Raw genomic sequence first — 14,831 nt, 5'->3', positions numbered from 1 at the left:
ATGGCTGCAATATGTACAATCTAGAAGAATGCAACGCAGCAACTCACCAAGACTACTTCAACAGTATTTCTATCTCTGCGAAGGCCAAGGACAGCAATGTCATGGGAGCACCATCACCTCCAAGTCACACGCCATGCTGACTTGGACATATATCGTAGTTCCTTTATCGCTAGGTGAATATGCTGGAATTCCCTCCCTAACACTATTGTGGGAGCACCATCACAAGGACTGCAGCGGTTCAAGGAGACGTCCCATCGACACCACCTTCTCAGGGCAACTATGGATGGGCACTAAATGCCGGCCTTGCCAGCACTGCCCACATCCTAAGAAAAAAATACAAAACAAATGAAACACTTTATAATATAAATTCTACTTCCTGATAACCTGTTGAAAGATTTTTTTCCATTCTGCAGGTTAGCCAGAGGGCAGCACTCAAGCAGAGATCTGCGATTGTCGAAGAGCCTGTAGAGCCAGAGTTACACGCAGCTCAGGACTCGCAATAATATACAGGACCTTGGCATCACGAAGCCAGAATTCTATGTCAGCCATTCTGGAGAGGGATCTAGCACAATACAGGACTTCCACCCATCCTTGCCTGTGCCTCTGAACCTGTCCATTTCTCAGGGTGAGGGGCAATTATGTACTTTGAACAGGCACCAACACCATTTAACAACGATGGGGGAGGAGGGGTGGGTCTCTGGAGGACAGAGGAAATTTGCTGCAGCACCTTATCACAGCACGGTTCCAGCTGATCAGTTATAAAAACAGGCCAACATTTATCCCACAATCAACACCAATAAAACAGATTACCAGATCATTTATCTTATTGCTGTGTGAAAATTGGGTACCGCGTTCCCATACGTTACAACAGTGTCTACATTTCAAAAGTACTTCATTGGCAGGTTGGGACACCCTGAGGTTGTGAAAGGTGCTATATAAATGCAAGTTCTTTCCCTCTATTCTTTTCAAAACTGGCCTGGTTTCAATTATACCAGTTTCCATACCCGTGATTAGCTACATTGCAGAGAATGGCATTTAAACCCACCCCACAAGGCTTTCAGCAATACTGGATGCCAGGGACAAAAGGTACAAATTAAATACACCTTATGAAGTGCTTCCCTCATTTACAGGGTGCAGTAATACATTCCCCATATGTCAGCAGGCATCTTATGTGCCCATACCCACTTCAACCAGAAAGTTTGACTGGTGCAAAAGTGTTAGGATTCAGTATAATGGGCTCCTCCTCTAATTTTACACCCTTTTCCCCATCTCAGGTTGCATTGGTTTCCTGGTATACGTCCACCTTTATACCGTCAGGTAATGGCAAAGGTATTGAACATCCGTCACCAATAAATCAGCAGGTTAAAACGTCCAGTAACTGAAGATCCATACTGCGGGACAAGATATGCTTTTGCATTATAGCAGTGCCATCCAACTCCCAACTCGTGGGTCATGCTCAGTCAACAGCGCTCCCTAACTGGTCCGGGCAAATCTTGACAGCAAATCTGTTTTTACCGGGTCTCTTGATTTGTCGCTGGTTCTCAAAGCTGCCTGATTGGCCTATTAGGCGTGCTGAGTTCCATCAGCATGCTTACAACAACTTGCATTTATATAGCGCCCTTAATATTGTAAAAAGGTCCCAAGGCACTTCACTGGAGTGTTATCAAACAAAATTTAACACCGAGCCACATAAGGGGATATTAGGACAGGAGACTAAAAGCTTGGTCAAAGAGGTACGTTTTAAGGAGCGTCTTAAAAGGCGGAACGAGAGAGGCTTAGGGAGGGAATTCCAGAGCTTAGGGCCTAGGCAATTGAAGGCACGGCCGCCAATGATGGAGCGATTAAAATCGGGGATGCACAAAAGGTCAAAATTAGAGGAGCGCAGAGACCTCACAGGATTGTAGGGCTGGGGGAGGTTGCAGAGATAGGGAGGGGCGAGGCCATGGAGGGATCTGTAAACAAGAATGAGAATTACATCACGCTACAGAGATGCTGATGCATGGTATCAGCTCAGCATATGTCAACTTGTTGACCAATTGTGCGTGCACAGTGCTTAAGATCTTGCAGACCAGTGGTGGACGTGTGCAACAGCGAGTTTCTGTCTGGGAGGAGGTCGACATAGAAGCCAGCTCCACTCGAATAGGTAAACTCAGCAGAGGGACACACCTAGGCCACTCTCCCAAAATCTGGAACCAAACCGAAGGTTAAAAAAAAAGCCTTAAAATGGGAGGAAATCTCACCAGTACTTTTAATACAATCAGCTTGCTTAAATAGTGAGTACTGATGTCAATCTGGAAGCAGATTTCAAGTTACTGTGTTACTAAGCTGGAAAGCGGAAGAGAGCTGGATTAATATGCATACAGATTCACATGAAAGCATTCTTTCGTCACTGAATGTTATCAGTGTTTATTTGGCTCCATCACAACCTGCATCAGACTCAGTAACCCCACCAAGCCGGTGCCTCTAATGAAGTCATTGGTACTCATTGTTCAAACCAAATCAAATCAACAGTCAGAATGTTTTTTAATAAAGAAACTGATTTGATGTTAAACATTGATTTCTGCATTTAAAAAAGGTCATGTGCAAAATCCTCCCATTAATAGTAAACATAGTTTACTGGAGGGTAATTCTTAATCAGAACAGCAACTTAAGAAGGTAACGTTACTTTTTTAGGTTCTTTTATTCTAGATACTTTTCCTCAGTGGGTAACACAAAAGGGAACCCTAAAGTCTTTTATAAACATATAAATAGTAAAAGAGTAGTCAAAGGCAGGGTGGGACCGATTAGGGGCCAAAAAGGAGATCTTCTTGTGGAGTCAGTGGCCATGGCTGAGGTACTAAAATGAATACTTTGCATCTGTCTTCATTAAAGAGGAGGATGTTGCCAACGTCATAGTAAAGGAGGAGGGGATAGAAAAATTAAATAGGATAAAAATAGATAAAGAGGAGCTACTTAAAAGATTGGCAGCCCTCAAAGTAGAAAAGTCACCCTAGGATGCATCCTAGGTTGCTGAGGGAAGTACAGGTGGAAATTACGGGGGCTCTGGCCACAATCTTCCAATCCTCCTTAGATATGGGAGCGGTGCTGGGGGATTGCAAATGTTACACCCCTGTTCAAAAGAGGAGAGGGATAAACCTGGCAACTACAGGCCAGTCAGCCCAACGTCGGTGGTGGGGAAACTTTCAGAGACAATAATCTGGGACAAAATTAATTGGGCACTTGCAAAAATATGGGTTAATAAATGAAAACCAGCACAGATTTGTTAAAGGCAAATCATGTTTGACAAACTTGATTGAGTTCTTTGATGAAGTAACGGAGAGGCTCGATGAGGGTAATGCGGTTGATGTTGTGTATATGGACTTTCAAAAGGCATTTGATAAAGTACCACATTATAGACTTGTTAGCAAAACTGAAGCCCATGGGATTAAGGGGGCAGTGACTGTATGGATACAAAACTGGCTAAGGGACAGCAAGCAGAGAGTAGTGGTGAACGGTTGTTTTTCAGACTGGAGGAAAGTATACAGTGGTGTTCCCCAGGGGTCGGTGTTAAGACCACTGCTCTTAATATATATTAATGACCTGGACTTGGGTATACAGGGCATAATTTCAAAGTTTGCAGATGACACAAAACCAGGAAATGTAGTAAACGGTGAGGAAGATAGTAACAGACTTCAGGAAGACAGACAGACAGACTGGTGAAATGGGCAGACACACGGCAAATGAAATTTAACGCAGAGAAATGTGAAATAATTCATTTTGGTAGGAAGAATGAGGAGAGGCAATATATACTCAATGGTACAATTTTAAAGAGGGTGGAGGAACAGAAAGACCAGGGTTGCACGTAATGTCTTTGAAGGTGGCAGGACAAGTTGTTAAAAGGCTGTATCGGATCCTTGGCTTTATAAATAGAGGCACTGAGTACAAAAGGAAGTAAGTTGTGCTAAACTTTTATAAATCACTGATTAGGCACCAGCTGGAGTATGTGGCCAATTCTGGGCACCACATTTTAGGAAGCACGTCAAGGCCTTACAGAGTGTGCAGAGGAGATTTAATAGAATGGTGCCAGGGATGAAAGACTTCAGTTACGCGGAGAGACCAGAAAAACTGGAGTTGTTCTCCTTCGAGCAGAGAATGTTAAGGGGAGATTTGACAGAGGTGTTCAAAATCATGAAGGGCTTTGATAGAGTAAATAAGGAGAAACTGTTTCCACTTTGAGAAGAGTCAGCAATCAGAGGATACAAATTTAAGGTAAGTGGCAAAAGAACCAGAGGTGTTAGGAGGAAAAAAAAAATTCACGCAGAAAGTTACAATCTGGAATGCACTGCCTGAAAGGGTGGTGGAAGCAGATTCAATAATAACTTTCAAAAGGGAATTGGATAAATACTTGAAGGGGAAAAATGCAGGGCTATGGGGAAAGTACAGGGGAGTGGGACTAATTGGATAGCTCTTTCAAAAGGTACAGCACAGGCATGATGGGCCAAATGGCCTCCTTCAGTGCTGTATCATTCTACGATTTTATGTTTCAGACAGTTCCCATAGGTGAGTCCTTGGTCCCGACATCCTCAAGAATGTTTTCACTTGCCCCAACATTTAGGAAAGTTTTATAGCATGCAAGTGATTGATAAACCACAAAACATTATTTCAGGCACTGATTCAATCTTGTGCTTCAACAGCACCCTCCTCATCTTTGAAAGGTGGCAATATAATGCTGCACTAAATCTTAACTGCCAAAGAAATTTATTAAACAAATAGCCATACAAGTGAACAGTAGCAGTAACATAACTTTCATAGTAGTAACCCGCAGTTAATTCCTTGTAACAGAAAATAAATCAATGGTTCACAGCTTTAATGCTAAGCCAAATTTTAATACGTCATTATTATCTCATCAACTTTGGGACTATTTGAATAGTCAACATTCTTTGGAAGTTTCAGATGGAGTCACTTGAAAGATTACAGCTACTTCTTTGAAAATTCCAGATGGACGTCTTTTTGAAAAGGGCAAGCTGATAAATCCCTTTGAAACGGTTTCCGGAGTCAAGCAGAGTTTAAATAACCGTCTTCCTGAATTAAAAAAAGCTGCCGAAAGCGTATCTGAACAAATCAAATAACAGATTTGTTTTTAAAATTCAGGGGCCAGGCTTCTCCTTCAAGTAGCTATCTGGCGAACCAATCAAGCAATTGCCGCAACAATGCATCGAGTTAAACAGGGACACGACTTGTCTTGAGTGAAGCTGGTTTTTAAACTTTTGTCTTCCTCGACAGAAGCAAAAAGCAAGACAAAGTTTGCGACAAAAATGCATCCTTTTTGTCGTAATATGCAAATTGATGGCGAGACGGGTTTGTGTGGTCTCTGAAGTTTTATAGTACATGGCAATACAGGCCACGGAAGACAAAAAGCTTGGACACCCCTCCATCACCATATGTCCCTGTCCCACCAGCAGGACAGACCCACCAGAGATGGGGATACAGTGGTACACAATTGGGAGCGAGAGGCTCGGGGAGTCCTCAACATTGAATCCTCTTCCTGTTACTTGCCTGGTTGTCCACCACTGGTACCGGAATTGATGGAATACTCAGCACTGAGCGAGATGGGTGCAACTGCAACATAACTCAAGCAGCTCGATACCATTCAGGACATAGGAGATCAACACTCCTGCCACTGGATTTAATATCCATCACCGGTATACTGTTGCAGCAGTATGCAGACCTTTTTTTTTTTATTCGTTCACGGGATGTGGGCGTCGCTGGCAAGGCCGGCATTTATTGCCCATCCCAACCTACAGGATGCACTGCAACAACTCACTAAGTATACTTCGCCAGCATCTGCAACCTCTACCATTGTGAAGCACTGGAGCAGCAATGTCGTGGGAACACCATCACCTCCAAGTTCCCCTCCTAGATACACACCATCCTGACTTGTACATACACCGCCTGTTCCTTCATTGTCACTAAGTGAATATCCCGCTGGAATTCCCCACCTAACACCATTACCACAAAGTTGCAGCGGTTCAAGCAGAGGTCCCACCACCACTTTCTCAGCACGACTAGGGATGGACAGTTAATATTCCTTGCCGGTCGTCGACCACATCCCAAGTACAAATTTTTAAAACTCTGCATTACAGCCGCTTTTACAGTGACAGTGTCGACTGCAGACATGTAGTACTCCCGCCACTAAAAGCACTCCAGTATAAAGGACCCAACCTCCCAATGGCGTCAGAAGCCCATGTTTATTCTAGGTTTCTCATGCTGCTGTTGGATTCAATGCCGTCTGTACTTACCTCCTGAACACGGGCAGGTATTTCTGTACTTGGTTCTGTACTACATCATGCCACAAGCACAGAAATGCATAGGTCCTTCTCTGCGCCTATTCCTAACCCTGTACTATGAGGATGGCCCAGATCCCACCCTTAAAACAACAGATTGTACGAAGGATGATTACTGATGGGAAGTGGAATTAGGCTGGGTGGCACATTTTCGGGCGGAGCAGACACCACAGGCCGAATGGCCTTCTTCTGTGCCGTAAATTTTCTATGATCACAATCAAGGAAATAACAAAATGATTGAGATCATTGGGGATGGTCATGATGGGTGCAATGTCGTGACACTCTGTACTCAAGAACCAGTCTGAAAAATCTTGACCTGGGCAACATGTGGTTCCTGATCTTAGGAACCAGCCTCCTGCAGAAACAGCTACAGATCGCACAGTAAATCAGACGCAGTGGTGTACAGGGCCCTGGGTCTCCACTGGAGGAGGCGGCTGGTGTCACAGTTAAAGAGGAGGAATTTCAGGAGGTTTTTGAAATCAGGGAGATGTGGCAGAGTGGGGAGGAGTTCCAGACAGTGGAGGGGCAGTGGCTGAAAAAAACAGCAGAATGGCCACTGATAGTACAGTAGGAGTGGGGAATAAGGATTAAAACCGTGGAAAGGGCTGGACTGTTTTGGCCACAACTATCCGTTTGGCACTCACTCTTACATGACCGTAACTCGCATGGGACTAGGATACAATTTTCTAAAAGAAGAGGGAAAAAAAGGAAAGAGCTTGCATTTATGTAGTGCCTCAGGATGTCCCAAAGCACTTCACAGCTAATGAAGTACTTTTGAAGCGTAATCACTTGTAATGTGGGGATATGTGGCAGTCAATTTGTGCTCAGCCAAAAAAATAAATGACCAGTTAATACTTTAGTGGTGTCAGTGGAGGGATAAGTGTTGATCAAGACATCAGAAGAACTCCCTGCTCTTCCTCAAATTGTGCTATAGGATCTTTTACATCCACCTAACAGGGCAGGTGGAGTCTTGGTTTAACGTCTCAATTAAAAAACTGCACCTCTGACAGTACTGTACTGAAGTGTTAGCTGAGATTGTATGCTCACCTCTGGAGTGGGGCTTGTACCCAAAACCTATTGATTAATTTCAGAGGTGAGAGTGCTACCACTGAGCCAAGGCTAAGTGAGGAACATCCGTTGACTAACACAGCATCGGTTCGAAATCGAACGTTTATTTAGCACATTAAACAAACTGTTTCTGCCGATCGCTTGGGCAGGCAGTGTGGACCAGCAACATCATGTTCAGACATCCTCAAAAATCTAGGATGTTTACACTCACTGCGAGTTACTGCTGGTTTATTCAGTGGAAAATAAAATCTCCTGTTGCTTTTGGCCACTTTAATTGGAAAAGCTTAAGAGGGGACTTTGGCACAATAGCAATGATTACAATTAAGCCCAAAATGGTCAACTGATGACACACTACAGCATTTCAAGATTTCACTTCCTCTGCCCTCCTATCTGCTCAATTATTCTGGTACTGGTCACATTATTGTAAAAGCCACTAACCAGTATCTGCTTAATAGCTTCTTTTATCACAGGCTTAAATTTTTGCTGGGATCCAGCAGCGCCGTGATTTTAAAATTCTCATCCTTGTTTTCAAATACCTTCATGGCCTCGCCCCTCCCTATCTTCTGTAACCTCCTCCAGCCCGACAACCCTTCGCGATCTCTGCGCTCCTCCAATTCTGGCCTCTTGTGCATCCCCGATTTTCTTCGCTCTACCGTTGGTGGCCGTGCCGTCAGCTCCCTAAACCCCTTCGTCTCTTTCTCCTCCTTTAAGACCCTCTTTAAAACCTACCTCTTCAACCAATCTTTTGGTCACCTATCCTAATATCTCCTTAGGTAGCTGGGTGTCAAATTTTGTTTGATAATCGCTCCTGTGAAGCACCTTGGGATGTTTTGCTATGTTAAAGACACTATATAAATGCAAGTTGTTATCGCTTGCGTGTTAGCCAGTTACAGATTCCTCTGGGCTTGTTTTGCTATTTGTTTAGGGGGATTGGCCAACAAGAAAGCACAAAACAGGGTCAGTCAGTTCCTCTTGCCTCCTACCCAAAACAACACAACAAAAGTCACCTGTTCTGGAAAAGAATGAAACTGGTTCAGCTATAAAGTGAAGAGCTTGGGGTATTGGCCAAAGTACATCACGCCTGAATCAGGAGCATCTTAAAATATCTACCCAAGTAAGGGAACTGTAGATGCAACTTGGTTGTAAAAAAAAATGGCGACAACATGCTGTATCATCTCTGATTTATCTCCCTCGTGCGCACACACACAAAAGTCACAGCAAACAGAAACATATGTCTAGAGCTGGGAATTTCAGCATTAAAGCATTTCTAAAATGTAGTTGTAGGAAACGGTTAATGAGTCACCAACATCTTTCAACAAGTAAAACACCCCACCCCCACACCCATGACTTCATCAAGAGCGTGAAAAGGAAATTGCAACGGTCACAGGGTCAGCAGCCTTCCACAGTCTCTGTTCTCACTTTCTACAGAATTCAATGAATTATTGCATTATTTTCCATATTTACTTCTGTCAAGGTCGCTCTCACTTTTGCTCAAGTACTTTTCACTCTTTGCTCATCTCCCTGCGCCATTCACCTTCCAGTGCCAGGTGGAAAATCGATCCCAAGGCCTCTGCTGACTGTTATCTAGCAATTGATTTTTTTTTTCCAGAATTGATTGAGTGGTTCCCACCGATACCTCACCCTCTAACAGTACCCTCTCCTTCTCTGTGAGCAAGTTTCTTCCTCCACACCTCCCCATAGCTGAGAAAGGCAAAACTGGTCCCCAAAAAAGGCGTTTGATAAAATGCCGCATAATAGGCTTGTCATCAAGATTGAAGCCCATGGAATAAAGGGGGCAGTAGCAGCGTGGATACAAAACTGGCTAAGTAACAGGAAGCAGAGAGTCGTGCTGAATGGTTGTTTTTCGGACAGGAGGGAGGTGTACAGTGGTGTTCCCCAGGGGTCGGTACTAGGGCCACTGCTTTTCTTGATTTATATTACTGACTTGGCCTTGGGTGTACAGGGCACAATTTCCAAATTTGCAGATGACACAGAACTTGGAAGGGTAGTGAACAGTGAGGAGAATAGTGTAAACTTCAAGAGGATATAGACAGGCTGGTGCAATGGGCCGACATGTGGCAGATGAAATTTAACACAGAAAAATGCGAAGTAATACATTTCGGTAGGAAGAACAAGGAGAGGCAATATAAACTAGAGGGCACAATTCTAAAAGGGGTAGAGAGACAGAGATCTGGGGGTACTTTTGCACAAATCGCTGAAGGTGGCAGGGCAGTTGAGAAAGCGGTTTAAAAAAAGCATACGGGATCCTGGCCTTTATAAATAGAGACATAGAGTACAAAAGTATGGAAGTCATGATGAACCTTTATAAAACACTGGTTCGACCACAACTGGATTATTGTGTCCAGTTCTGGGCACTGCACTTTAGGAAAGATGTGAAGGCCTTAGAGAGGGTGCAGAAAAGATTTACTAGAATGATCCCAGGGATGAGGGACTTTAGTTACATGGATAGACTGGAGAAGCTGGGGTTGTTCTCCTTGGAACAGAGAAGATTGAGAGGAGATTTGATAGAGGTATTTAAAATCATGAAGGGTCTAGACAGAATAAATAAAGAGAGAGAAACTGTTCCCATTGGCAGAAGGATCAAGAACCAGAGGACACAGATTTAAGGCGATTGGCAAAAGAACCAAAGGTGACATGAGGGAAAACTTTTTTACGCAGTGAGTGGTTAGGATCTGGAATGCACTGCTAGAGGGGGTGGAGGAGGCAGATTCAATCATGGCCTTCAAAAGGGAACTGGATAAGTACTTGAAAGGAAAAACCTTTGTAGGGCTACGGGGATAGGGCGGGGCAGTGGAACTCGCTGGATTGCTCTTGCATAGAGCCGGCACGGATTCGATGGGCCAAATGGCCTCCTTCCGTGCTGTAAGTTTTCTACAATTCTATGATTGTCAAACCATGCCAAGGCACAGAGTGATGATTGTCCAACATACTGTTACTGTTCTATGATTAGTGTCCTATGAATGGAACTCAGGACAGATAATCTGAAGCACCAACCCACTTACACAAACAAGACATTCACAGTTCTTGAGAAACATAAAACCAATTTAAAACTGAAGAACACTTTTTTTTTCTCTCCCTACCTTACACTCCCATTATTCTTCCCTTTTCTCTGCTCCTTTATCAGAAGGCCTCTGAGCTGGGCTAAGGTTCCATAGCAGACAAGTTGCTATTCTTCATGCAGGAGCCTGGACTGTAAGTGTCGGCAGGTTATTCAACAATGGGAAGGCATCTTGGCTGATCCTAATTGTTACGATTGGATAGCCAGGTGGTGAAGGATAGAATACTAGAGCCTGGTCTTTAGTTGCTTCCAAGCCTTTATTCACATAGATTCCCCTTTACACACATATCACACCCAAGCTAAGCTCTCCTATAAAAAGGAAACAAGAAACAAATTTATACCCACCACCTGAATACAATTAACACTAATCGATATAAATCATACAATTAACATTAATTGCATCCACAGGTGCACATCCTAGTCCAGTAGGAACTGAAACCAATTTTAGTACCCACACCACAGCCCTAGCTGGGATCAGCCCCAAGACCTGTGGTCTGTGTGACTCAGTACCACACCAGGCAGTTCATTTATCTACTAAGCCATCTAGGGAAGCTCTTGAACATTGGGCTTAAATAGCATGAAATCATAACTATCTGCAAGGCATTAAAACAGTAACTGTTTCTTCTTGCAAATTATTCATTACAAGTCCAACTCTGTTCCCTCTGCTCTAACCCAGCCTCAGAAGCTGGATTATGGTTTCTCTCTGACCACTGGCATTGCTGTACTGTTATCTGGCAGCAGGAAGCATGATTAAGCTAACATGAGGTCAATTTTTTCCTCTTCCTGAGATCTCAAATGCCTAGCTGTCATACACCACACCAAACACGGCAGCCAAAGCCTGATTAAATGTTCCAAGCCCAGACAGTATTTATGCTTTGTGTGTTTTTTTTTAAAAAAACAGAAATTGAGAAATCAATATTATTTAAACCCAACGCAGAGTTGATGGGATATGACTGGATATTTCGAGAACCGCTTCATGTTTGAAAATTTGCAGTTGGTCGTCGGCCATACAAGGCATTGAACAACATTAGGATCTTCTCCCAATACTTCAATGAGAACTCTTTTTAAACTGAGAAGCCACAATAAAGGGATCAAGTTCCAACGCTCATTGTACAGGACATTGTTGAGTTTGAAAGGAGTAAGGGAAGACAAGGTAAATCAGATAATATGGATAGGTGATGCTGTGTTGGGTTAAAAGCACGAAAACTGTTAAAGGGAAGACAAGACTATGGGAGGTCGGGAGCTTGTGAGAAAGAATATGTAGGATCGGAGTCTTTGTGATGAGCCTCAATCACTGGACGTGGGAATTTAGGGAGGAGGAAGAGCTTGTAAAACGGTGCATTTGGAGCATAGAAGGAACAAGAAAGAAAAATTGAGAGAATCCGTAACCATACTATTGTTAATAGAGAAGACCGAAAAAAAAGGACGGTCTAGATGGGGGAAGAGAAATTGAAGAGTAAAGGCAAGGATAATGATTGGTCAGAGTGGGATCCCTTCATAAAGCCTGTGATGTTTGCAACTTAGTGACAAATGTAATTTTATCTCCAAATAACTTGTCTTGTATAAATTCGATTTCAACTTTTTGCACTCCAGCTGACGACAGTATAGAACTGCCAGTGCACTGATACGCTAGCTGATATAGTATGGAACTGTGAGCGCACTGGCATGCTAGCTGATATAGTACAGCACTGCGAATACACTGGTATGGTAATTGATATAGTACAGCACTCCCAGTGCACTGGTGCGATAACTAATATAGTAGAGCTTAGCTAGTGCACTGGAACTCTAGCTGATACACTATATCACATCAGTGCCTAAATCCAAAAGTATTTCATTGGCTGTAAAGCTGTGGAACGTCCTGAGGTCATGAAAAGCGCTGTATAAATGTAAGTTCTTTCTTCTTCACCGTAATATCAAAGTGCTCCAGTTGGTACAGTCCTGTGATGTTTTTCGGCTTCGCATTTTTTAAATGGGAGGGGGGGGGGGGGGTGGAGAGATTTTAAATATCTCTAAGACAGGTGCTGCATAGGTGTGACATTAGGATGTAGAGTGTGCAAACTGCCAGTGTGCAGGTGGGCTGGAAAGTGCACCCAAGGCAAAAAATGGAGTACCAGGAACATGATTCCATTTTAATAAATAATCGTTAGTGCTGGGGATCGGAAATCTTCCTATTCCAGTCATCCAGAATCATCATCAAGCACTCCCAGGTCAGATACGGCACTGTGTGAGGTTTCCTCTATCTTGCGCCAACCTCAAAACACCCTCTACTGCACAATTGTGATTTTTGTTTCTTTATTTCCCACATCAGTCCTCCTGTAGCCTCGCTGAGTGAGACTGCAAATTAGTGCCAATTTAAAGACAGTTTTGTGTTGGAGGACTGTGCCCACTAAGAACTCGTGCTGGCCATTTCACATCAGACTTTCGGTCAGTCGGCAGACGGGGGAGACTTTTGGTCAATTGGCAGACGGAGTCTTGGTTTGATGCTATTTTAGATTCTTATTCAGAGTAGATTGGATGTTGACTGAGTTATCTTTTCCAAGTATAAACTGCATAAAAACTACTCCGCCTAGACTCATGTTCCCTTTTAACCAGTTGAAGGAAGGTGGTGATACATATCATTTAGGATAATTACCCAATTCCCAAGCACATGTATTTGCCTGCAGAAACAGCAAAGTTAATTTTGTCCCACCCAATCCAAGTCTGTGGTTTTGTGACAGGGAAAGTAGGGAGTGTCATACCATGAAAAGTGAAACTAATTACCTAATGATGAAATGCTGTGGTTTTCAGAATCATTAAATTGTGCAAGTGTTTAAAACTACCATCTACTCATCCCAACTCAATATAACCAGGTATCAACCACACAGAGGTGAACAGGACAGAGAACTCTGAATGGGTTGACTTAAGTAATCTGCAAAAATCTTCCTGAACAGCCCAACTCTAACTCCTGTTTTGTGCACTGCTGCATTTTGAAACACACCTGTCATAGCAAGTCGCTCCTTTCAGTGATTTAATAATATAGGCTTCCCTCACCCTCTGTAGCTTTCTCTTCTGAAAGTGCTGACTTTTGCTGGGTACAGTTCCAAGATGGCCACAGTGCACTGAAGCAGGCCCCAGACAGAATGGATGAAAGTCACCATGGGATAATTCGCCATCTGGCCATATATAATGAGAGTCAGCTCATCCCAGGAAACGAGGGGTGTGTGTGAAGAGGGTGTTCACAACACATAAATTAAACAAAATCCACTGAGATTGAGGATAATCTTTGGGCAGAAGAGAGTTGCAGAACTGCATAACCAAACAATCACAAGAGGAAAGCTCACTCTGAACTCCCATGAAAGTACCGATGCCTTGGACTCAGGAGCTCATTTCCATGGACATACAAACTTACACATACACACACACACACAATGTAAATTTTTTTTTAAATCTGGAAAGCAGCATTTAGCAATTGACCGGTATTCAGGACTCTCTCAGCACCTTTCTACAATGATGTCAAGTTAGTGGGAGCTCCTGATATAGTGAGATAAACAAGTATATCACATTGATTATATGACTGTAGTGCTGGGTTTTTCATTATAGCACCTTACTTTAAATACAAGGTGGGTTACAGGAATATATTTTGATAAAATATGTGCACCGTGTGTATTATTGCTCACTCTGGTATATTGTTCAAATCCCTAGATGTCACGCTGAAGCTTTACAGTTCTCTGCTCAGGACACAGCTGCAGTACTGAGTACAATTCTACAACATAAGGGGACTATCCAGTTCCTGGAGACAGCATTGAGCACAGCACAGAGGCTGATCCCAGGGGCCAAATCAATCAACTGAGAAGAATTACTTCATAAGCTGGGGCTCTTCAGATTCAAAAATGACCTCCCAGAGGTCCTTTTGGACGTGTAGAAGATACTTACTGGGATAGAAAAAAACCCCAGATCAATACTTCCGGTTATGCTAAGGCAGCAGGTCTAGGTGGCACGGGTTCAGGGCAAGTTTAGGACAGATGCCAGGAAGCATTTCTTTACGGAGAGACTGATCACAGCTGGAACGGATAACCAGGAATGGTGATTGGGGATAGGACACTGGAATGATTTAACAAATAGCTAGATATACACTGGGGGAATAGTCAGGTTGGTATTCTGGATCAATATTTTATAAGTGGAATTGAAGTGATTATTCCTGAGCACTATTTCAAGTTAGGGAGTCTAAAACTAGCAGCCATAAATATAAGATCGTCACTAATAAATTCAATAAGGAATTCAGGAGAAATTTCTTTGCTCAGAGAGTAGTGAGAATGTGGAACTTGCTACCACATGGAGGGGCTGAGGTGAATAGCATAGATGTATTTAAGGGGAAGCTAAAT

At 43.2% G+C, this 14,831-nt stretch overlaps 1 protein-coding gene across 1 annotated transcript in view; it reads right to left on the bottom strand.

Moving 5' to 3' along the window:
* The window catches only part of acer3 (alkaline ceramidase 3), a 165,869-nt gene that overhangs the window by 73,870 nt on the left and 77,168 nt on the right, over positions 1-14,831 (bottom strand). The window lies entirely within an intron of this gene.

Source organism: Heptranchias perlo, chromosome 6 (assembly GCF_035084215.1).
Source record: "Heptranchias perlo isolate sHepPer1 chromosome 6, sHepPer1.hap1, whole genome shotgun sequence".
Classification (NCBI taxonomy): domain Eukaryota; kingdom Metazoa; phylum Chordata; class Chondrichthyes; order Hexanchiformes; family Hexanchidae; genus Heptranchias; species Heptranchias perlo.
The sequence above is the reverse complement of the archived record's forward strand: the minus strand, read 5'-3'. Positions and strand labels throughout refer to the sequence as shown.